Genomic DNA, 26,609 nt, shown 5'->3' on the forward strand with positions numbered 1-26,609 from the left:
CACCGTGGTCTCGATATCCTGACCTCGTGATCCACCCGCCTCGGCCTCCCAAAGTGCTGGGATTACAAGCGTGAGCCACCATGCCGGGCCTATTTCTTCTCTTTCATCTCATATGTGTCCCATTGTCTATGACTAAATGTAAAAGAATGAAGATAAATTGGAGTAAGAAAAACCAGTTGAATTTTTTTCAGAAAGCAAAAGTCAGTTCAACATTAGAAAATCAACTTATGTAGATCAAAATATTGAAGAATGATTATATAATTATATTTACATAATTATTGTATGCCAAGCAACATAAATCATATTCTCAAGAATTTAATGTTATCATATATGTACTATTCTGTACTTTCATATTATCATTTTATAGCTAACGGAACTGAAGCACAAGTTGTTCAATTAATTTACCTGTGGTCGCAAATCTAGTTGAGACTTACGCCATGGCTGCTTAGTTCCTGACAAAATGAACAAGCACTCTTTCCAGTTGACATGAGCTTCTGTACACCACCACATATTGATCTTAATTGTGGCTCTTATGTCATCTTTAAAAATTTATCCATGAATCTAACTTAAAAGGAAAGTAAGATTATCTGAACCATATGCAAAATTGGAAAAGGCAAGGCTGGAATTCAAACTAAGGTGAATTGGCTCCAGAAGCCTATGCAACAACATGATCTATATACTCTTTTAAAAATTGTCATTGAACTATAAATAGGAGGATTACATTGTTCAAATAGGACATATACTCTATGGAGTTCATGTGTTTTTTTAATTTCTAATATTGGTAATTTATGTCTTCTCTCTTTTTTCCTGATTAGCTTGGCTAGGGATTAATACATTGTACAGATCTTGTCAAAGAAACAGCTTTTGGTTTTGTTGATTTTCTCTTCGTTTTCTATTTTCAGTTTCATTGATTTCTACTTAAATCTTGATTTCTTTCTTCTGCTTTTTACAGGTTTGTGTCATTTTTCTTTCTTTGGTCTCCTAAAATGAAAGCTTAGATTATTGATTGTAAATCTTTCTTTTTATTCATTGAATGCTATAAATTTCCCTTTAAAGACTGCTTATATTGTATTGTACAATTTTGATTCAGTAGTACATTGTTTAATCTCTAGACACTTTGGGGTTCATCACTAACTTTCTGTTTTTCAGTACTAGTTTAATTTCACTGTGGTCTGATAACATTCGGAATACTATTTCCATTTTTAAATTGGTTCAGATGTGTTTGCTGCCCAGCATATAGTCTATCTTAGTGAATGTTCTATGTGAGCTTCAGAAGAATATGTATTCTGGTGTTTGTTGGGTAAAGTATTCCATAAATGTCAATTAGATCCAGTTGATTGATGGTGTTGTTCAGTTAAGCTATATCCTTACTGATTTTCTACCTGCTGAAATTGTCAGTTACTGATAAGAAATGGTGAAGCCTGTAATCATACTGTTAGATTTGTCTATTTTCCTTGCAGTTCTGTTAATTTTAGCCTCATATATTTTAAGGCTCTGTTGTTAGGTATATATATGTTAAGGATTTTGTGTCTTCCTGAGGAATTGATCCATTATCATTTTGCAATACTCCTCTTTATCTCTGGTGCTTTTCCTTGATATTAAGTTCATTTGTCTGAAATGTATATGGCTTCTCCAGTTTTCTTTTGATTGGCGGCAACATGGTATATTTTTCTCCAATTCTTTGCTTTTAAAAAACAGCTTCATTGGGAAATACAGTTCACCAACTTAAAATGTACAATTCAATGATTTTTAACGTATGCAAAGGTATGTGCAACCATCACCACTCTTGATGTTAGATCCTTTTATAACCTCAAAAAGAAACCCCATACCCTTTAACTATTACCATTCTATCCACCTGCCATCCCAGTCCATAAGCAGTCACTAATTTATTTTCTGTATCTATAAATTTGTCCATTAGAACAATTTAATATCAATTGAATCATATAATATGTGATCTTTTGTCACTGGATTTGTTCATTTAGCATAATGTTTTCTAGGTTAATTCATTTTTAGCATGTATTAGTATTTTACTCTTTGTTATGATTGAATAATATTCCATTGTGTGGCTATTCTATTTTTGTTTATCCACTTATCAGTTGTGAGCATTTAGGTTTATTTCACCTTTTGGTTACTATTAATAAGGCTGCTATACATTTTTTTGTGCTAAGTGTTCTGTTTGTCGTATGGTTCTGTTTTTCTTGGATAGGTATCTATAATGAAATTGCTGGATTATATTGATAACTATGTTTAACTGAGAAACTTCAAGATCCTGTTCTTGACTTAGAGCATTACATTCCCACCAACAGTGTGTGAAGATTACAATTATTTCACTGTCACCAACACTTGTTATCAGCTTAATTTTTTATTCTATTTATCAGGTGTAAAGTGTAGGTGTAAAGTGGTATCTCATTGCAGTTTAGATTTGCATTTTCCTGGTGGCTAATAATTTTGAGGATCTTTTCATGTGCTTCTTGGCCATTTATATTTCTTCTTTTAAGTAATGTCTATTCAGATTTTTCGCTTATTTCTTAAATGGGTTACTTGTCTTTTTATTGAATTGTATGAGTTCTTTGCATGTGAGGATACACAAGATATAAGTACCTTATCAGATACATTTTGTGATTATTTTCTCCTCTATGTGAGTTTTACTTTTCAGTTTCTTTATACTGCCTGTTGAAGCAAAAAGAGACTTTAACTTTGTTGATGTCCAATTTTTCTTTTTTTTTTTAATTGGTGCTTTTGATGTCATATCTAAGAATCCAGAGCTGATTCCAAAGTCATAAAGATTTATCTCCTTAACTTTATTCTAAGAGTTTTAAGTTTCAGGACTTATATTGAGGTCTCTTATCCACTTTGAGTTAATTTCTGTATACGGTGTGAGGTAAGGGTACAAGTTCATTCCCTTGCATGTTTCTATTCAGTACTATTTGTTGAAAAGGCTAGTATTTTCCCCATTGAATTATTTTAGCACCATTCTTAAAAATAAGTTGGCCATCTCTCCATTTGCCACCTATTTGTATCATTATGATCACAGTGGATTTCTCATAGACAACATAAAGTTGGGTCTTATTTTGTAATCACTCTGACAATCTTTGTCATTCAACTGGTGTATTTAGACCTTTGTATGTAAGTGATTTTTTATTTAGTTTGTTTAATATCTACTGTGTTAATAATTTCTTCCATTTATTTCATTTACCCTGTGTTTCTCTTTTCCTTCTTCTTCTGTCTTCGCTGATCTTAGTTAAGCATTTTGTATAACTCAATTTTCTTTCCTATCTTACCATATTAATAATTATCTCTTTAAATTTTGTTTAGTGATTGCTCTGGAGTTTGCAATACCTATTTACAACTAATCGAAGTCTTCTTTCAATTAACATTATACCACTTCATGGGCAGTACAGATACCTTAATATACTATTCCCATTCCTCTCTCCTGTCTGCTATATCAATAAGGTTAATTTCACTTACCACCTACTATAGTCACCATGTACAATGCTGCCACTATTTTTTTTAATTAAGACTTATCTGCTGGATCAGTGAAGAATAAAAAATTATTTTATTTCACCTTGGTTTCTGTTTCATATTGTGGAAGGAACATTTAACATGAAATCTACCCTCTTAACAAAATTTTTAAGTGCAAATTTCAGTATTGTTAATTATAGGCACAGTGTTGTTCAACAGATTTGTAGAACTTATTAATTTTGTATAACTGAAATGTTATACACATTGAACAACAACTTCCCATTCCACCCTCTCCCCAGCCTCTAGCAACCACCATTCTACTCTCTTTAGATGAGCTTGACTATCTTAGATTTCTCACGTAGGTGAAATAATAGATTATTGTCCTTCTGTGGCCTGCTTATTTCAATTAGCATAATGATCAACAGGTTCATCCATGTTGTCACATATGACAGGATTTCCTTTTTTTTAAGGCTGAATAATATTTATTTATATGTCTATGTCACATATTTGAATCTACTCATCCATCCATGAACATTTAGTTTGCTTCCATATTTTGACTATTGTGAATAACAGTGAAATAAATGTGGGAGTATTAATATCTTATCATAATATATATTGCAATTTTTAAAAAATATACCCAGAAGTGAGATTGCTGGATCATATGGTAGTTCTACTATTGCTTTTTTGAGAAACTGCTACAGCAGCTGTACCATTTTACATTTCCACTAACAGTGTTCCAATTTCTCCAAATTCTTGCCAACACTTATCTTTTGGTTTTTGGTAACAGCCATCTAAACACAATAAGGTGATAGCTCATGTGGCTTTGACTTGAATTTTCCTGATGATTAGTGATGTTGAACATATTTTTATATTCTTGGTCATTTGCATGTCTTCTTTAGAGAAATATCTATTTGTGTGTGTGTGTGTGTGTTTTTTTTGTGATGGAGTCTCGCTCTGTCACGCAGGCTGGAGTGCACTGGCATGATCCCAGCTCACTGCAACCTCTGCCTCCCGAGTTCAAGCAATTCCCTGCCTCAGCCGCCCGAGTAGCTGGGATTACAGGTGCCTGCCACCACGCCTGGCTAACTTTTTGTGTTTTTAGTAGAGACAGGGTTTCACCATCTTGGCCAGGCTGGTCTTGAACTAACCTCATGATTCACCCACCTCGGCCTCCCAAAGTCCTGAGATTACAGGCCTGAGCTACTGTGCCTGGCCTATCTTGCCAATTTTTAAATCAGGTTTGTTTTTTTTTTGTTTGTTTGTTTGCTATTGAGCTGTGAAAGATTTGTATATATTTTAAACATTAACCCCTTATCAGACATATGGTTTACAAATACTTTCTCTCATTCTGTAGGTGCCTTTTTAATCTGTTGATTATTTCCTTTGCTGGGCAGAAGTTTTCTAGTTTGATGTAATCCTATTGTCTATTTTTGCTTTTCTTGCCAGTGCTCTTGGTGTGGTATCTAAGAAACCATTGCCTAAAACAAAGATTAAGTCTTTTTTTTTGTTTTTCTCTGAGTTCTATAGATTCAGGTCTTACATTTAATTTTTAATCCACCTTCAGTTGATATTTGTGTATGTCGTAAGATAAAGATCAAGTTCATTCTTTTGCACGTGGATATCCAATTTTCTCAATATCATTTGTTGAAGAGACTATCCTTTCCCCATTGTGGATTCTTGGCACCCTTGTTGAAGATCCATTGACCACATGTACCTGGGTTTATTTCTAAAGTCTATATTCTGTTCTATTGGTCTGTGTGTTTGTTTTTATGCCAGTACCATGCTATTTTGATTATTTTACATTTGTAATGTATTTTAATATCAGAAAGTGTGATGTCTCCAGCTTTGTATTTTTGCCCAACATCACTTTGAAAATTTGTGTGTGTAGTCTTTCATGTTTTCTCCATATAAAATCAGGTCTTCTGCCAAAAGATGGGTTTTACTTCATTCTTTCTCAGTTGAATATATTTTATTTCTTTTTCTTTCCTAATTGCCTTGGCTAGAAATTTCAGTAGTATGAGGACTAGATGTGGTAAAAAGTGTTCATCTTGCCTTGTTTCTGATCTTAGAGAAAATGCTTTTATTTTTTCACTGTTATATATCATGTTATTTGTGGGCTTTTCATATACAAAAAAATTCCTTCTGTATATAGTTTGTTGAGAGATTTATCACGAAAGTGTGTTGGATTTTGTCAAATGCTTTTTCTGCATCTATTGAGATGATTGTGTAATTTTATCCTTCATTCTACTAATGCATGGTATCATATTTATTGATTAGTATATGTTAGAACACCCTGCATTCCACAAATACATCCCACTTGGTTATGGTATATGATCCTTTTAATGTGCTACAGAATTAAGTTTGCTAGCATTTTGTTGAGGGCATTTGCATCTATAATCATCAGGAATATTTATTGACTTGCAGTTTTCTCTTCTTGTAAAGGGTTTTTTTGTCTGTATTGGTTATCAGGGTAATGCTAGCCTCATAAAATAACTTTGGGAGTCCCCACTCTTCAACTTTTTTTTTAGATTGAGAAGGATCACTGTTCATGCTTTAAGTGTTTGGTAGAATTCATCAGTTCATCTTTCTGGTGCTGGACTTTTCTTTATTGAGAGAGATTTTCAATTTCTTCATGATTTAGTCTTGGTACACTGTGTTTCTACATGTTGACATATAATTATTCACAATAGTCTTTTATGATCTTTTTTATTTCTTTGCCATCAGATTTGATGACATCTCTTTCATTTCTGATTTTATTTGAGTCTTCTCTTATGTTTTTCCAGTAAGTGTGAAAGTTTGTTAATTTTACTTATCTTAAAAGAAAGCCCAAATCTTGGTCTAGTTGTTTTTTCTATTAGTTTTCTATGGGCTATATTTGATATTTCTCATCTAATTTTTAAAATCCCCTTCCTTCTGCTATCTTCAGTCTTAGGTTGTTCTTCTTTCTTTAATTCTTTGAGGTATAAAATTATTTACTTTTTTTTCTTTTTTCTTAATATGGACCGTTATTGCCATGTACTTCCCCTCTTAGTATTGCTTTTTCTATATCTTATCTGTTTGGGTAAGCTTTTTGCTTTCATTGACTCAAAATATTTTCTAATTTTCATTTTGATTGCTTCTTTAACCCAATGCTTGTTCAAGAGAGTGTTGTTTAATTTTACATATTTGTGAATTTTCCAGTTTTCCTTCTGTTATTGATTTCTAATTTCATTCTACTGCGGTCAGAAAAGATACTTGGTATGTGTCCTAATTTGTTTGGCTACTATAACAGAAGAGCAAAATAAATCTAGGCATACACAGTCAAATAGTTTTCAAAACTTGTGGCAAGAGGAGAAGGTGGGGATAAAACATTATCTTCCACAAATGATGCTGGGAAAACTGGATTTCCACAGACAAAAAATAAAATTGGACCTTTATCTTATACTATACATAAAAATCAATGCAAAATGGATAAAAAAACTAAAGATAAGACGTGACATCCTAAAACTCCTAGAAGAGAACATAAGGAAAAAGCTCTTGGACATTGGCCTTGGCAATGAATTTTTTGGAAATCACACGAAAAGCTCAGACTACAAAAGCAAAAATAAATAATAGAGACTACATCAAACTAAAAAGCCTCCACACAGCAAAGGAAACCACCAACAAAATGAAAAGCCAACCTAAGATTGGGAAAAAGATTATTTGCAAACTGCATATTTGATAATGGGTTAATACCCTAAATATATGAAAAATACTTAAAATTCAATAGCAGAAAAACAATCTGATTAAAAAATGGGCAAAAGACCTGGATAGATATTTCTCTAAAGAAGACACAAAAACTACTAGCAGAAAAACATTGCATGATCTCACATTTATTTGGAATCTAAAAAAGAGGTCAAATATACAGAATATACAGAGAGAATAAAACAATGTAAAACAATGGTTTCTAGAGGATGAGAATTGGGAACAAGAAGGAAGTATAGGCCAAAGGATACAAAGTAGCACAAGTGTACGATAAATAAGTCTAGAAATCTAATGTATAATATCAGCACTATAGTTAATAAAATTTTATAAGGGCTTTCTGTTAAATAAAATTTTAGCTGCTGTTATCACATAAAAAAGTAACATGAGGTGATAGATGTGTTCATTTGCTTCATCTATAATAGCCATTTTACTATCAATACCTATCCCATAACATCATGTTGTAGACCTCAAATATACATAATAAAATTAAAAATAATAACAATGTATGATACACTTTAAAATTGCTAAGAAATTAGGTGTTTCTTATCATAAAAAATAGGTATGTGAGGTGATGAATAGGTTAATTAGCTTGATTTAATCATTACATGATATATACATTTATAAAAACTTCATGTTGAAAACCATAAACATATATAATTTTTACTTGTCATTATCCCTCAACAAATCTGAGAAAATAAATAAATAAATACAATATGCCTAAGTTTCAATTATCTGGCATGTATCCACCTCAGCTTTCTCTGAGCTTTCTGGCAATATGGTTTGATGACCATCATTAATTTTGAAACCTGTTCAGCATTGCTATGTATTTTGAATATTTTTTTCAGCTATCTTATCTTTTTCTTTTTCTATTATTCCAATAATTTCTAATTTAGTTTATGGCTCTTGAGATTGTGCAGATCTTGGATATGTATATTCTATTATGTTTATATATATATATATAGCCTACATTTCTTATGAGAGTGCTTAATATATTAATCATAATTATTTAAATTGACTGTCTGATTATTCCAAATTCTATGTCATATCTAAGCATGGTTACTTTTTTCTCTTCAGACATTGTTTTTCTTGTGTCTTCAAATGTTTTGCAACTATTTGTTCAAGCCAGACATGACACATCAGATGCTAGAAAGAGTTAGATAAGTGGAAACTTTGGGATGAGCTTTACATCCCTCTGGCTATGAGTTGGGCTGTGCTTCATGTTTGTGGTAGCTGTAGGTTCCAGGGACTTCAATGTCCTCTGTCTACTGTCTTTGTGTCTCCCTTGTTATGTTTGGGTTTTCCTAAAAACGCCTTAGAGTCTGAGCCTTGCTGAAACCTGCTGTTATTCTATTGAAGCCCAGTTGATAGGGTGATTAGGAGTGGCAGAGAGGATCATTCTATATTCTTATGACTAAAATCTCAAACTTTTAGTGCACCTGTTTCCCTAGGCTGTGATACCATCAGAAATGTTTCACTGCCACTTACCCTCTCTAGGTGAAACTGGAAGCCTAGATGGGGCTGGAGTTGGGAAATTGTCCTTTCTCCGTGTCAGATAAGTATCTAGAAATGTCCTTTCCCTGCAAGTTCTGGCCTTTGCTACAGAGAACACTCTGAATATATTTCAGAATGGTTACTTAGAACTTGTGAAATTCATAGAGGAAAATCAATAAAATTGTGCTATTCTAAGACTGCAGACCCCAGAAATTTTTCATACCTCCTCTATCAATTGGTGAAAGTTATTATTGCTTCTTCCTACCAACTTGTGGTTCCAGTATCTTTTGCTTATCATAAGATGATCTCAACTATGATTCTCTCTAGTTATCAGTCTCTCCAGATTTGGTGGTGGCTGTTTGTCTCATGACATCATTTCTCTAATGGGACCCAAAAAAAGCTGTTGACTTTTACTCAATGCAGTTTCATTCTTGTTTTAAGGGCAGAGTGACAACTTTGACAACTTTTAAGCTCTTTACATGTGGAGCTAAAAATGAAAGTTTTTGGAGCCATATTTTAATAAAAACAATTAAAAATAATGCTATCATCTGAAATGGAATTCACTGAAACACTATGAAAACTTTAAATGATAATACAGAACAATCATTATGATCTGGTAATATGTTTAAAACATATGATTAAATGTATCATATCATATGATTTCATAATATGTGTGTACATAGTCAAAGGAATAAGGGGTGAAACAGAAAACCAGCAGTTAGTGGTTGGATCATAAAAAGAGTTCCACTTATTCAGTCATTACTTTATTCTTTCAACTAATCTTTATGTTTAGGAGCAATAAAGGAGAATTTGCTAACTCTAAGAATTCCTAAATTTTGATGGCATTAATAGTGGCCTGTGGTGCTTTGGAAGCCCAACATTCACATAAAACTCTAAAAAATGTGTATGGTAATAAGGAATATACTTAGCCCAGTGCCTCCTACTTCACTTAAATATGGTACCACTTTTGTGTATAAAAGTATCCCAATTCATCAAAAAATATTTTTTAAAGGCAATAAGCTGAATACCTAGTTGGAAATAACAATATGTTAAACTTGCCTGTAATCCCAGCATTTTGGGAGGCCGAGGTGGGCGGATCATGAGGTCAAGAGTTTGAGACCAGCCTGGCCAAGATGGTGAAACCTCTTCTCTACTAAAAATACAAAAAATAGCCAGGCGTGGTGGTGGGTACCTGTAATTCCAGCTTCTTGGGAGGCTGAGACAGGAGAATCGCTTGAACCCAGGAGGCGGAGGTTGCAGTGAGCGGAGATCACACCACTGCACTCTAGCCTGGGCGACAGAGTGAGACTCCGTCTCAAAAACAAACAAACAAACAAAAAACAATACATTAAACTAGTATGTGCCCTGTTGAATATTTCTTCTGAAATTTAATCAGGGATATGCAATTTATTCAAGAAAAGTAGGTCTGAAAATCTCAAACAGATCCAGATACACAATAATTTTTTCTGCTAACATGAGCAAGTGACCTCAAATCCTTTGTGATACAAGGAAGCTATAAAATCATAAATAAGCAATTACATATGTATCTCTCTCTCTCTCCTTGTAGGATGAAGGAGTACATAGGGGCCATATTAGTTTCTAGAAGCTCAAATAATGATCCTCAACCTTTTCCTGGCAAAAATTCTCTTCTTGATTAAACTTTAGTCAGGCTGTGCTGAACCCTCTTCTAAATTAGGCCTTGACCTTGGCCCCTGTCCTGCTTTTGGCCTTCCTAGTCTAGTTTTAGCAAGAATCCTGCTAAGTCAGTTTAGCAAGGATCTCCCCATCCTTGATATCTAATCAAATTTGTCATCCCTCACCTTTGATGTACAAGTTCTTGATCTGCCTCTAGCAAGAATCCTGTCATGTTGGTTTAGCAAGAATCCCCATACACTTGATGTCTCCTCCTAGTAATTTTCCACCCATGAACTCCTTCACTTTGTTGGCTGTCAACCCCCACTTGTCCTTGCTGTATTTGAGTTGAGCCGGATCTCTCTCCTGTATTCTGATGGTCTTGAATAAAGCCTTCTTATCTTTTTAATGAGTTTCAGGATAATTGTTTTATTTAACAGAGTTCAAATAATTACCCCAACTTCTTCCAGTATATGTAATGGTTGTCATTCTGTTGTTGACCCTCAGCTCGAGCACAATCTTCTATACCCTGCTTTGTGACGCTGGGGCTGGAACACCACAAGCTGCATTTTTGCTCTGCAGTTGGCTTCTGTTACGTTCCACTAAGAGAGGGCATTCGAAGGAACTGCAATTCTGGAGAAGTGACAGGAGTGCTTTGTCCCTTTAATTCCCATTGTAGCACAACATTAACACATCCATCTTCACTCCTGTGGCTGCAATTCCTTTGGGAAGGTCAGGGTCGCAGCTCCTCAGCACCTTCTCTAGACCCAAAGACTGCAGCAAGCAGTCTTCTCTACTCAGAGAACTGAGTTTCTCTCTGTGGTGGAATATAACCTCCACACTTCTTTTTTCCCTTTGTCCCCTTAGCTTTAGAGGTAAGCATAGCTTCCTTTAGCTGCTAACTCCCTGACAACTTAGCGTCCACTCTTTATCTATTCAGTAATTAACATCTTTATACCAAGTTAGCAGTTCTTAATAATAAATTCTTTTCGTTTAAATTGCTGAAAGGATTTCCATCTTCTGACTGATATACAAAATACATTGATAAACATTAAAATATATAAAATGATTAAACTTCTATATAATTGAAAGACTATTTCTAAAAGAGACAAAAGATAGTTGGATCAGCTTACGTGTTTACAGAAGGTCAAGACCTCGGGAGGTAAAGGTCACAAGGAAACATGTCACCTACTACAAATACTACCACTAACAATAGTAGTAACAACCTTAGTCAATAGAAAACAGAAGCATCAAATTTAAATGCTTCCTGATTAAACCCAGGAGCATCAAAATTAGTTAACATTTTTTATCTATTACATAAGCCAATTTCTAATAATTAAGATTGACAATGCTGCAATAACACACACATTCTAACATACAGATTATGGCTATAAATTGGTACATCTCACTTAGAAAAGCAATTTGGCATAGATTTCAAGAGCTGAAAAGGTGCTCAAACTCAACCCTCTCATTCCTGAGAATCTACTGTAAGATACTTTTGCAAACAAAAATAAAAGCTAAAAACACCAACAGAAATAAAAATAATCATTATAGCACTGTCTGCTTACGAAGAATTGGAAACAAGGCAGAGCTCCAACGATAGAATGCTATTTAATGACTCAAAGAGAATAGTGGTTCATTGGTCTGGTAAAATATTGTATAGCACTAATGATATTAAAGACCACGTATTAACATGAGAAAATATTTATAAGTTAGAATAAAAGTGCCAAATGGGGATGAAAAATGGTAGCCATGCTATGGTTAAAAATATGTAAAACTTATACATGCATGTAGAAAAAGTCATCGGTGAAAATATGAAAACAGAAGAGAGAAACAAGATAATTCTGGAGTGAATCTGAAATCTGAATTTTAACACAAAACCAGTGATATAAGAGGATTATGAAATGAGTAATTTTTTTATCTTAAGAATCTGAGTCATGTGAATTATTTTAATGTTAATGCAATAGATAAAAATATAAGCCTTTATTATAAAATTGAAAGTTTCATTTTTCTCCAAGTTACTTTGCAAATGCTCATTTTCACAACTAATACAATTTGAGTTCATAAAGATGACCAAAAAACACTGAGAGTTAGCCTGTGATATAATAGAAAATATTTGCAGAAGACAGAATTTCTGTTGTTGGAAAGGGGAAAGAAAACACTAAGTTCGGAAATTAAGTGGCAACTGTCAGCAAATATAGTCATTGAGAAATTTAGTCCTCACTATTCCTCAAGTACAGTAAGATTTTGGACAATACAAATCACTGAAATATTAGTTCACTATCAATTTTGTGTAATTTCTTGTGCATCATTTTATTCAAGAGTCTCGATGAATTTAGAAATGATTGATATTTTGAAAAGACTAAAATTAAGAAAAGTTTAGTCATCAAATAATGAACACTGCTTTTCGCTGGTGATTGGGAAAGCAAGGCCTGAACCCTAAAGGGAAATATGGCATAAATACGTAAAAGAGCCACAGAAATTCTTCTTTCTGCATTCTCTTTACATCTTGACACTGCTGTGCTTTGGATATGATTTTTACCTGTGTTCATATCAACTTTAGCTGTAAAATTAATAGATCTATAACACAGTTCGTGCAATACTAGATTTTTTTTTCCAAATTGTGTCCAAGCCTAGTGTAGTTTATAGATTCTTACTTAAGTGGCAATGTCTGGCACAATTCATCAGATAAATTAATATTAATATAAAAGATGACATCATGACATTGCTTATCTGAACCTTTTAGCTAAGAAGTGGGAAAGGAAAGAAGACAGACCTCGCACACAATAAATGTAGTTGGGCATTGAAGGCGCTCTTAAAATGTAATCAGTTATGTCTCAAAGAAGCAGTGGAGTGTAGTGGTTGTACTCAATTGTATTTTTGTTCAAATGAGTCGCTTCCTCTCTATGGGGAAGGACTTTACTTTCTGACTTGAAAATTTCAGGTTTGGCCACCTGAAGTGCTGTGCTGAATGAGATGATATGGGAAGTTATGGAAGCCACTCCTGAGAAGAGCCTCTAGGAGACAGTGAGGTGTTCAGCCATGTCTTTTATTTCCTCTTTTGAGACTAGCAGTGTCCTGAATCAGTTAGGTCCTAAATGAAATGACACGAGGAGAGCTGCTGCTGAGCACAGTGAATGGCCGTGCAACAGAACGTTCACTGTGGAGGTGAACACTGGAAACAATCTTAGCGCTCCTAGAATATGTAAGTAAATTATGATATGTTACCCCTTAAAATGATTTTAAGAAGGACATGAAAACACATTTGTGAAGTATTACATAACAAAAATGCAATAAAAATTTAATAATATAAAACTACTATTAGACTACTATTATGTAGTATGTGAGTAACCATTATAATTATGTAAAATAATTACACAGATATGGCTTGGAAAGAAATCTAATAATAGAGAAATTATGGTACATTTTATATTTTTTTACAATTTTTAAATGAATAAAGAAAATATCACTGACTGAAGCATAGGCAATAAAATATCTTCTCATGGCAGATGATTGATTTCAGCTATCAACATGCACACACACACCATATTTAAAGGGATTTTTTATATTTCTGGACGTTTAGCTAGTCAGGAAAAAGAAATCCATTGTCTTCCACACCTACTTTGCTAAAAAGGGCACTTGGACAGAGACCATATTAAAATTCGTTCAGAAGTGTTACAGCGGCAGCAGTGAAGAAAATGTCCTACTAGAACTGTAAATCAAGGTGATGCACCATCCGTGCTTTCCACAAAATGCACTAGAAGAACACAACTGCCTGTGTATTAGAATCAGAGGAAAAAGATACCCACAGATTCCTCCTCAGACTGGGGTCTCAGCAGAAGAAAAAGTCCTTCATGATGCTATTTTTTTAACTTGCATTCAAATAGAGCCCACGTTTCTATGTCACACCTCTGCAGGTCAGACCCCTCAAATATTTTCAGATGATCTTTGTCTTGGAATCATAATATTTTACTTATGTGAAAGGGATTCTATTATAACCATTTAAAATAAAGCCAGAGTTTGTTATGGAGTGTGTCTAAATGATTTGCATTTCTAAACTACATATGCATTCTAATGCACTTAAATAAGAAAATAATCTCTGCACTACTTTCTTAGTTTGACATAATGCATGACAAAGAGTTACTGCATTTAAAAGAGTGACAATCAATCATGCAGCCAAATGACAATGTTTTTATGTACTATGAGATCAATTCACTTGAAAATCACGTTTTGTTTAGCATTTAAAAGAACAGAAAGGCAAATATCTCTACATCACACTATATCTCCTTTATGAGGCCACATACAAAATTCTCATGTCTTCATTTCAGGAAAGTAATGCTTCCAGACATTTAGTTACAGTAACACCCCTGTGCCCCCATATCCACAGTTCCACTTTCTGCAGTGTCAGTTACTCATGGTCAACTACAGTTTGAAAATTCTAAATGGAAAATTCCAGAAATAATCAATTAATACGTTTTAAATAGCACACTGTTCTGTGTCCAATGATGAAATCTTGCTCCGTGCCACTTTGTCTGTCCTGGGACTTGAATGGCACCTCTGCCCAGAGGATCCATGCTGTTTAAGCTCCTGTCTGTTAGTCACCTACCAGTTATCTAGTCATCAAATGGAGTGTCCTGGTAATGAGAGCTGCTTGTGTCCGAGTCACTTTTATTACTTAATAATGGCCCCAAAATGCAAGAGTAGTGATGTTGGCATATTGTTATAATTGCTCTATTTTATTATTAGTTATTGGTAATCTCTTACTGCACCTGATTTATAAATTAAACTTTATTACTGATAAATATTTATAGGAAAAATAGTATTTATTGACTTTGATATTATCTGTGGTTTCAGGCATCCACTGTGGCCCTTGGCAATATTTCCTATGGATATGGGGGGACTTCTGTAGTTTGCACATGTAGTTACAAGACTCCACTAATTACCAATGATTTCCCATTGATGTTGTCTGTTAGGGTCTTAGAAATAGATTCATACCCAACTTCTAGAAATCTTACATGACTCTGTGCTAGGCATTTCATATGTTATCATGAGCTTGCTGATAGTTTTTATTTTTATTTTATATCCATCTGGACACTTCCTACTTTTGCCTTGATTCTGTTATTGTCTACTTATTTATTTTAGCTGCCTCAAATTGAAGTGAAGGAACAAATGAACTGAAATATTTTTTAACGTTTCAATAAATAGTAACCTAGATACGATTTCTGTACTCCATGACCCAACCTGGCTTTCTGCACTTGGCCCAGACCAGATCCAAACCCCTCCAGAGTAAGCTCTGGATAGAGCAGCATGGAAATGGGAAGTGCCCCATGACCTCTTGGAGGAAACAGAAAGCCATGGGGCTTCCTGCCCAGCATGTCAGGGGCAAAATTAAACTTTCCTGGTTTCAATCCCAGTATAACCAGTTTAGTTACCTGCTCTTGTTCCCAAATCTATTACTGTTGTGAAGGCTCAAGCAATTAACTGTTTCCTTTCTTAGCCAGTAAAGTCTTCTTTCAGAGAAAGTGATATTATTTGTTGGCATTTTACTAGGGTAATTATTCTAATTAAGATTTTATTAGTTAACAACGGAGTTTTCTAGAACCAACAAAGTAAACTGTGGAGCCATAGAAACATGAGCCTCAAGTGTTGCCACCCCTCACCTCACTAACCTTTGGCCTGTCCCCTTTGACCCTGTGTTGACCTCCCCTGGGCTTGGCTCTGGGCTAACGGTGGGCCAGCTGTCTGCTGCTCACCAGATTTTATGCTTGCCTTTTGTCCAGAAATTTGGCTTTTGATGGCATAAAGCTGCTTCTCCAACATGTAGATATAATTATCTTTTATCATATCCTTAAAGAAGAACAAAAGCTAGAAGCCCTTGCCAAGTTTTACTGGAAAAATAAACAGATTTGGCCTGTGGGAAGTGTATCTTTTGCTTTTCTCTCATTCTTGGCCAGACTCCCAGACAAAAACAACAGGGTGCATGGCGGGAGTGAAGTGTGGCCACACGACACCTGCCACTTCCCACTCTGCCCTGCTTCTCGGGTGAAGGCCTGGGTCACCTAGTGAGGATAAAACCTGACTTCCCCAGACCACTTGCCCTTGGCTGAAACATAGGGTCATCTGCCTCCTAATACCCAAATTACAGCAATACTAACCCCTTATTTAACAAATTACCATAAATTCTATCTGTTCCCTGGGCCTCCACCTCAAATATTTCTGAGAATTACTCCCTACATGACATTTCCCCTGCTAGGGCTCAGAGCTCACAGTTTGTGATTTAGTTGTTACAGGTACAGACCCAGACAAATGCAAAACTTCAGACAAATCATTTAATACGTTTCACAGGAATTTTTGAGACTCATTTTACATGTGTGTTTTAGTACATTTTCACGCTGCTGATAAAGACGTACCCGAGACTGGGCAATTTACAAAAGAAAGAGGCTTATTGGACTTACACTTCCACATGGCTGGGGAGGCCTCACAATGATGGTGGAAGGTGAAAGGCATGTCTCACATGGCAGCAGACAAGAGAAGAGAGCTTGTGCAGGGACACTTCCTTTTTTAAAACCATCAGATCTTATTCACTATCATGAGAACAGCATGGGAAAAACCTGCTTCCATGATTCAATTACCTCCCACCAGGGTCCTTCCCAAAACACTCGGGAATTCAAAATGAGATTTGGGTGGGGACACAGCCAAACCATATCAGTGGGATAAATCCAATTATAAATAATTAGGATTTGTCTTACATATTTTTGTTTTTTCCAAAATTATGTTTCTTGTGCTTTATTTTTATTCTATCTTTTTAAAGTGTCGATTCACCTGTATTAAGGGAAAAAATGAAGGAAAAATATGCTTTACCACAGATGAGAAACCCACGGGCCCTAGGCTGATTATGTATCGTCCTTCAGATGGAGCTCTTCCTCCCCTGTTCTCTGCAGGGACTGAACTTTTTTGATGCCTGGAGGCCAGACATCAAACAGTGACCCCTACCTGTCCTGTCCACTGGCTTGCCAGCCTTTCCTGAAGCTCATCAGGTGACTCTTTACTGTGGTTGCCCCCTTCCCAGGGAAGGTGACCAGTTTCTATACTTCAACACCAGAGGCTTCTTGTCACCTATGTAAGTATTTAAATTTACACTTGTGAAAACAATCAATGAGGAAGGCAACCAACAGCATTGTCTCAGGCATTTATTTTCCATCAAATCAAATATTCCTGTGAGCACATAATACATTTATGAGGCATTTTAAATCTTTCTATGCTAACATACAATTTTTTTTTGCAATATGTTATCTCAGAAAAACTCTGTGACATGGATGTTATTTTTATCTCAAATGTAAAAAGGGAATCAGCATCAAAATGTATACGTAATCTATTCAGATACTGTAAATTGGCAAAGCCGAGATTTGAACCCATGATAATGAATGTCAAAGTCTATGCTCTTTCTAAAACCCCAAGATGCCTTTTATACATTAATCCATGCATACCATTGCCCACTAGATATATGCATTTGGATATGGAATGATCAACATTTTAAACTCAGCATGTGCAGGACAGCATTCTTTAATTCTTCCCCGAAACCCCACTGCACACTCTGGCTCTCCTCTTTCTTCCTCAGCTTGGCAAATGGCACCACTGAATTTCATTTGCTCAGGCCCAAATTTTGGAGCTAAGCTCACTTTCTCTCTTTTTCAGATCCCCTACAGGCAATATGTCAGCAAATATCTGTGTTCCTAATCCCTGAACCTCTTGAAGAATATACCCTTTTCTCTGCATGTCTCTGTAACTAGTTATATTAGTCAGAGTTCTCCAGAGAAGTAGAATCAATAGAAGATATCTATGTATCTAAGATGATAGATATAGATATAGATATAGATATAGATATAGATACACATACACATACACACATGCATGCACACACACACACACAGACACACACACACAAAGACACAGAGAGAACAATTTTAAAAGACTATGGGACTGGCAAGTCCAAATTCTCCAGGGTATGCCAGCATGCTGGAGACTCAGGGAAGAGTTGCAGTTAGAGCCCGAAGGCAGTCTCCTGACAGAATTCTCTCTCCTTCAGAGAAGGCAGTCTTTTTCTCTTAGGAAATTCAATTGATTGAGTAAGTCCTGCTGACATTATGGAGGGCAATCTGTTTTACTCCAAGTCTACTTATTTAAATGTTAACTGCACAGGAGTTTGACACAAGTCTGGGCAGCATAGCAAGACCCTGTCTCTATAAAAAAATAAATAAGTAGCCAGTAATGGTGGCATGCTCTTTTAGTCCTGGCTACTTGGAAGGCTGAGGGAGGAGGATCACTTGAGCCCAGGAGTTGGAGGCTACAGTGAACTATGATCACACCAGCACACTCCAGCCTAGGCAACAGAGTGAGATATTGTCTCTCAAAAAACAAAAATAAAAATAAGTTAAGCTCATCTAAAAACATACCTTCACAGACACATCTATACAGATGTTTGACCAAATACCTGGGTGAATGGTCCAGCGAGGTGGACACATAAAAGTAAAATTAAACATCACCTCATTCTAGCCCAAATAACCATGACCACTTCCCCAGGCCACTGCTGCACCCCTCTACTTATATCCTCCTATAAAACTTCCTTCTCACACAACAGAGAACTTTTAAAAAGGTAAGCAGCATCCTCGATTTTAAAACTTCATAAGCTTCCCGTTGTTCTTAAAATCAAACCTGGACTTCTTCTCCTAGTTCTACAAGACCCCCTGATCTGGGTGCATTCAGCCCCACTGGCCTCATCTTCCATCCCTTTCTAGTCACATTGCTTTTCTGTCTGTTGCTCTAACTGCTGCATCTAAGCCATTGTCTCCATCGCCAGTTCCTTCACATGGCTACCTCTAATTGTTCTTCTCAGTCCCAGCTCAATTGTCACCACCTCGGGGAAACTTTTGGTAGCCTGTTTATCTACTGATTTTTATGCTTTTGTGTTGGTTTTTTTCTGGGTTCCTGTATTAGACGATAATTTCTATGTGGGCAAGTTTATGTTGATCTTTTTCATGAGCACAGGTAGATATCCTGTGCATCCTTGTTGGATAAATGGAGCATGCATGTGGTCTCATATTTGTCATGATGCTGTTAGGTATGGACCTAGATTCTCACTTGGCAATGATAGTGGTAGGAAACAGTTAAATTCATCTGCCCTCTGCCTGTAACTTTCTGAAGCAGTAGTTTTTCACGTGTGCCTGACAGTGTTATGGGAGGGGAGTCTGATTGATGGCCAGGAGTGAATTAGGTACCAAACAGGTACTTGAAATGTAGAAACCTATCAGTCAAAGTATGCTGGAGGCTCCTTTTGATTCTAGAAAATGAAAAGTTTATGAGCTTCATGTCTTAGAATCTTTAAAGACCTAAGGGTGTTTTTTGAAATATGGTTTTAAAAGAGCAGAGCCATTTTAACTCACTGATTAAGTCAGAAAAGCTGCAAACATAACCATGTTACCTGTACCCTCTGTATTGATTAAATCATGAATTTAAACCTTATTTCTACAACTTAAACTATATACTTTTAACTGCTGTTGCTTACTGAGAAAACTTTCCTTTGCCACAGGGTATAATGAACACTCTTGAGTTTTGAAGGGGAAATGATACCACAAAATAGAAGAGGTAAATCAAAAAAAGAGTTATTATGACATAGAAGTTTAACAGCTACTAAACAAAGAGCAGGAAAATTATGATATTTTAATGAAAAAATAGATAATTTTTTCTTTCACCTATGAAATACAGTCTATCAAAGGACATCTATTCAATTTTCACACCTGTACCACAAAGTACAGTCGTTTGGTTAATCATTTTGACATGCTTCACTCTAAAAGTATTATAAATATATTATTAACATGATCCAAGCATGAAATTATGTGAAAATTAAAGATTTTTCAGGTTTTAAACACCTGACTTCTTTTTACAGAATTAATTATAGATCATAAATAAATCTCAAACCTTGGGCACATAATTGGCAACTATGTAAGCTGTGAAGATCAGAGAGGTTTCTAAAGATAGATACATATGTATAGGTAGTGATAGGCAGTATCTATAAGGCAAGGAAAGATTTGGTTCAGAGGCAGAGTTAGATGGGTAGACCTGGAATTACTCAGGAAAAAGAATCATATTCACTTTGGGTTATTATGGGAAACAATTGCCTGTGAACCTCCTAGAAAATGATTGATGGCTATTGTCTCTTTTTTTCCTTGCTTCTTTCCATCACTCTTTATTTTAATACACGTGTGACGTGCACGCAGAACTCCAGGAAGTGTGCTAGACTCTGGAAATAAACATGAGCAGGACATGGTGTCTGACAGAGCACGAATTCAATGGATCAGGTGGATGGGCAAACACAATTTAAACATGCATGGCCTTCAGGCAATGGTATACCAGATGATACAGATCAACTGTCCTAATGATCTACAAAGCTGCTTGAAAAAATACGTCTCAGAAATTTTATTGAAGGGATTTCAGAAACAGCCAGCTCAAATGCAGGAGAAGGAAGACACAATTCCAAATCCTGCATCTGGAGTTGCTTTTCCCTGTGTCATTAGGGTGCCTGAGAAAACAAATGGTTGAATGGTGAATTCACAGCCTTGAAAGTCTAGGGGAAACATTTGAAGCCTCTCAGGATCCCTAGCGGAAAAACCCCTTGTGAACCTCTCACTCTTCGGGTTGGAATCGTAAGTGAAAGTCCTTAACTTTTAATCATCTCACTTCCTGAAAGTGGACTGCAGTAATAACATTGCAATTTTGTACAAGTATCTGACAAAAGAAAACCAAATGCTCTTTGAAAAAATATAGCATCGTCCTAGTTTTGCAGTTAATTTTTTACAAACAACCTTTCAAATACACAATTTATGGAACACAATTAAATATGACAAGACAACAACATCTGGTTTCTGGTCTGGCAGGTAACAGGCTTGGAAGCTGTCATTTCATTCTAACAAGTAAAAAGCTAAACAAACTGAAAAATCAACAGCTCTTTATAGATACAGCAGTGAAGTGAGATCATAAGGCAAACTGCTGCCAGCCCCAGAATTGAAGAGACAGACAAGGGGATACAGTGAATCACAAGTTAACCACGGCAGAAGCCCACAAGCAGAAACACCCCTGGGGAACCACTGTTGATGCGGAGAAACCTGAACTGTAATTGATGAATTGCTCAAAGTTCAGTGGGATTGAGACAAAAACTCCAGGGGAGCCCAGTCCTGAGGGAACCCCCATGCTTTTGTGAGATTTACTCCCTAGACCTCGTAGTGAATAGTGGAGAGAAATTCCCTTGTGTTTCCAGAAGCGGGAGGAGAGGAGGACCCTTTTTGAAATATGCCACAGCATCCTGTTCTTCTTCTTCTTTTTTTTTTTTGAGATGGAGTCTCGCTCTGTCGCGCAGGCTGGAGTGCAGTGGCACAATCTCGGCTCACTGCAAGCTCCACCTCCCGGGTTCAAGCTGATACTCCTGCCTCAGCCTCCCGAGTGGCTGGGACTACAGATGCCAGCCACCACGCCAGGCTAATTTTTTGTATTTTTAGTAGAGATAAGGTTTCACCATGTTAGCCAGGATGGTCTCAATCTCCTGATCTTGCGATCCGCCTGCCTCAGCCTCCCAAAGTGCTGGGATTACAGGCATGAGCCACCATGTCCCATTCTTCTTAATAATGTCTGCCCTCTGGAGAAACTAGTCAACCAGAGTCTAATCTTCTGGGATTTTATCAGAGCCTAACTGACATGGGGAAAGGCAAATACCCAACTTCAGCCAGCAGTACCCTTCCACATGGGAGGGGGGAAATACCCAAGTCCTGCCTGCAGTAGCCATCCTGTACCACTTAAGGGGAAGGGGAGCCAACACACTGAGAAGCACTGGTGAAGTCCAAGTCCAGAGGCACAGGCTCACCAAAAGACTGAGACCTATCCATAGAACTATAGAATGCTCCCCCACCCCCTAACCTTACCACTGCATTGCTAAAGGTCTATTTACTGCACTTCTTTTCACTCAATACATTGTGTCTGCCTTTCAACAAAAAATTACCAGGCATACTAAAAGGCAAAATACACAGTTTGAAGAAAGTGAACAAACATCAGAAATAGAGTCACATATGACTTTTGTAAGGGCTGTATAGTCATATCCTCAAGCTCAGAGACACAGGCACTCTTCATTTCTGTTGTAGTGCTGCTGATCTCTAGAATTTCCTTTTTATTAGAATTTTCATCACCCTACTTACATTATCCATCTGTTCCTGTATATTGTCTACTTTTTTCCATCAAAGTTCTTGTCAGATTAGCCATTGTGAATGGGTTTTTAAAATTCATACTTTGATAACTCCAACACTCTTATCATGTGCCTGCTCTGATCCCTTCTTAGCCTCTGGTAGAAAAGTTACCTGTGTTTCCCAGGGCACAGCTTGTATTAGGAATGTGAAGCCAGGATTAAAGTTTAATTGCCCTGTTTCTCTTAAGAGAGCCTTCTCTTTGGTCTGTGAGTCTCTTTCCCCTGACTCATTCTCTTACACCTATATCAGTTTCACTGCCACCCTGGTCAGCACTGTCTTGAACCCAGTTTTAATTCTATTGTATACTATTTGTCCCAACTTGTTGCCAACAATCTGCAAGATCCAATTCCTAAGAATCAGAATGGGGCTCAGGTTAAATCTCTCAAAATTCAGATATTTAATAAATTTGGAAAAATATTTAAAATCTCATTGCCTAGAGGTATAAGATTGTCTATGTAATGCCATCTCTTGAACTTCCTCAGTGTAGATATACTTGTTAAGAACAGAGAGTGAGCAGTTGTGACTGGTTTCTGTAAACCAAAAAATAAAAATCTAAGCCCCCTGACCAACTGAATGAACCCCCATTCTTGGCCACAGGCATTCCAAAGTTAACCTGAAAAACTAGTATTGGCCTCACTATACCCTCCTTCCTTTGGAATCCAGGCACAACTGACCAGCATTAACATTAAAACAGAGACCATAGGGCTTACAAAACACACTCTTGACAGATAGCAGGCCCTGAAAGAAATTATTTTACCCCAAAATATATTTCTTTGGCATATTTTGAAATGGCCCTGCAAAGCTATCTCTTGTGGGGAAAATCAACATTCTGTGGAGAATCTTCTTCTCTTTCTAGGTCTTTTCTCTGATCCAGGAAAGAATTAAAGAGTCTAGCATCTTTTTAGGTCTGATAAGAAACATTTACAATCTATTCTCTCTGAAGCCTGCTAACTGGAGGCTTCATTTTCATGATGAAAACCTCAGTCTCCACAATCCCTAACCTTAACCCAGACACTCCTTTCTATTGATTCCAGGTCCTTAGCCTAACTATTTCAACCAATTGCCAACCAGAAAATCTTTAAATCCACCTATGACCTGGATGCCCCCCCCACCCCCACTACCACTTTGAGTAGCCTTGCCTTTCCAGACAGAACCAATGTATATCTTACATGTGTTGATTGATGTCCTATATCTCCTTAAAATGTGTAAACCAACCTGTAGCCCAATCAGCTTGGCCACATGTTCTCAGGATCTCCTGGGGCTGTGTCACAGGTCATGGTCCTCGTATTTGGCTCAGAGTCAATCTCTTCAAATGTTTTACAAATTTTGATTCTTTTTGTCAACATTTCTCAATTTGGAATGAAATGTTAAACTTTGATTCCAAGCAGGTCAATTTTCTCTATAATCTTTCTGCGCAGTAACAACAGTGCACTAGTGAGATGATTACTCTCTAAAGATCCAGAAAACCGTACATGGAACCCTGATTTCTAAACTACTACTTTTAGTTGTTTCCCAACTGGGCTTTGTGATAGTTCTTTTTTAAAATTTTATTTTATTTTAGAGACAGGGTCTTATTCTGTTGCATAGGTTTTAGTGCAGTAGTGTGATCATAGCTCACTGCAGCCTTGAACTCCTATGCTCCAACAATCCTTCTGCCTCATGCTCCCAAGTAGCTAGGACTACAAGTTTGTGTCACCACAGCCAGCTAATTGTTTTTACTTTTTGTAGAGATGGGGTCTTGCTATGTTGTCTAGGCTAGTCTCTAACTTCTTGCCTCAAGCAATCCTCCTACCTTGACTTCCCAAAGTGTTCACATTACAGGCATGAACCACCATATCCAGACTTTAATAGTCAATTTTATGTATCAACTTGACTGGATCATAGGATGTCCAACCATTTGGTCAACGATTCTTCTAAGTGTGTCTGTGAGGGTGCTTCTGAATGATATTAATATTTGCATCTGAGTAAAGCAGATTGGCTCCCACAATATGGTGTGCCTCATTCAATCAGTTGAAGACCTAAATAGAACAAAAACTCCTATTAAGAGGGGACCTCTTTCTGCCTGACTGGGTGAGCTAAAACTTAAGTCTTTTTTTTGCCTTCAGACTTGTACTAAAACATGAATTCTTTTAGATCTCCAGCGTCCCAGTTTTCAGAGTAGAACTTACACCATTGTCTCTCCTGGTTCTCAGGTCTTGAGATTCAGAGTAGAAACTTACAGCGTTGGCACTCTTGGGCTTCCAGCTTCCTACCTATAAATCTTTGGGTTTTCACACTCCATAATTGTGAGAACAAATCCCTTACAAAAAATAAATTAATAAATCACATATTTACACACACACACATACACATACACAAGCATCCTATTGGTTTTGTTTCTCTGGAGAGCTCTGATCGACATAGGATTAGATTACTAGATGATTTCCGAGGGTCTTTTTACCTGTGAAACTATATTTTGCTTTGAAGAACAAGAAGAAAAAAAAATCTCCTTAGCACAATATAGTATGCTTTTTATTTTGGATATAAACTTTGGGAAGATAGAATTAATTGTAGACATATATTTCCTTATAGTAAGCACAGCTAGTGTTTTAGATTTAAGAAAGAATAAGGCAGTTGCTGGCATTCAGGAGCCAGCCTGGTACTGCCATCTAGGATTTGGTATTTTCCTGCTGAGCATATACAGTTTCACAGTATACCAACAACAGACGCAGCCAGAGTGTGAATGTAATAGAACATGAAAAATACAGGAAAACTTCACAATCATGTTAGAATGTAGATACAACTATGAACATTTTCCTAATCACAAAAATGGCCAAGTAGCCCCATACTTTGGCTATTATGAATGATGTGCCTGTTGCTTCTTTACCTATCAGAGCTTTAGGCTAGACTCATTCAGTCATATACATAAGAAATATTAAGTTATTAATCATTGAATTTTACTACTTCCCAACAGCATCCACTCCAGAATAGAGGTCTATTTTTTAACCCTACCAAATGTTATCTAATGGAAGCCAAAATCCTATAAGTCCTTTCCTCTATCCTTTATTGAGATGTCTCATGGTGTGTGTTCTTTCTTGTTGCATCAAGCAAAAAACTCAGCTTGTTCAACTACAAGTGGCTGTGGTGTTCTAAGAGTAAAGAACATTGACACATAGACAGCAACCCCATATGTTGGCTATGCTTTCTATAGCAATTAGTTGTATCTTTAAGACTGACAAAAGAAAGAGAGAATGAGAATCTAACAAGACTTCTCTATTCCAGCTTGACTCCTTATAGCATGAAGCTGTGTCTTCACTGTGTGAATTTAATTGCCTTCGATCATCTCCTCAATGAAAGACTCAGTCTGGGAGGCCCTGCCAAATTCTGGGAATCTAAACAGATTGGCCTGTGGGCAGTGTATCTTTTGCTTTGCTTTCTTTTCATTTTTGGCCAAATTCTCAGATGAAAGCAATGCATGAACATGATGGCAGAAGTGAAGTGCAGCCACAAAACACCTGTTATTTCCTGCTCTGCTTTGCTTCTCAAGTAAAGGTCTGGGTTACCTAGTGAAGATAATAAGGCTCCATTTCCCCAGACCTCATGCCTCCTGGACAAAAATTATGCTCATAATACCCAAAATACAACACTAAATACTTACCAGACAATTTACCATAAATTTTACCTGTTCCCTGGTTCTCTGTGGCAAATATTTCTGATAATTACTTTCTAGGTGATGCTGTTCAAATTGTGGTCCAGAGCTCATAGTCTGTGAATTACTTATCCCAGATTCAGCCTAGACAAATATAAAAATCAGACAGATCTTACCCATATTAGAATTCTTTCGAAATAACTACCACTTAACTAAGTCACCCATGTCTGTTAACAGAAGATTCTATTTCAAAGCAAGGTGGAGATGACTGTACTTTGGCCTTGAAACATAATCTAGATTTCCTAAAAGATATCTAGGGGAAATCAATCTGCAACCCAAGATATGAAAATAACTCATTTACCATTCTTGTACCAGTATTGAAAGAA

Source organism: Nomascus leucogenys, chromosome 17 (genome assembly GCF_006542625.1).
Source record: "Nomascus leucogenys isolate Asia chromosome 17, Asia_NLE_v1, whole genome shotgun sequence".
NCBI lineage: Eukaryota > Metazoa > Chordata > Mammalia > Primates > Hylobatidae > Nomascus > Nomascus leucogenys.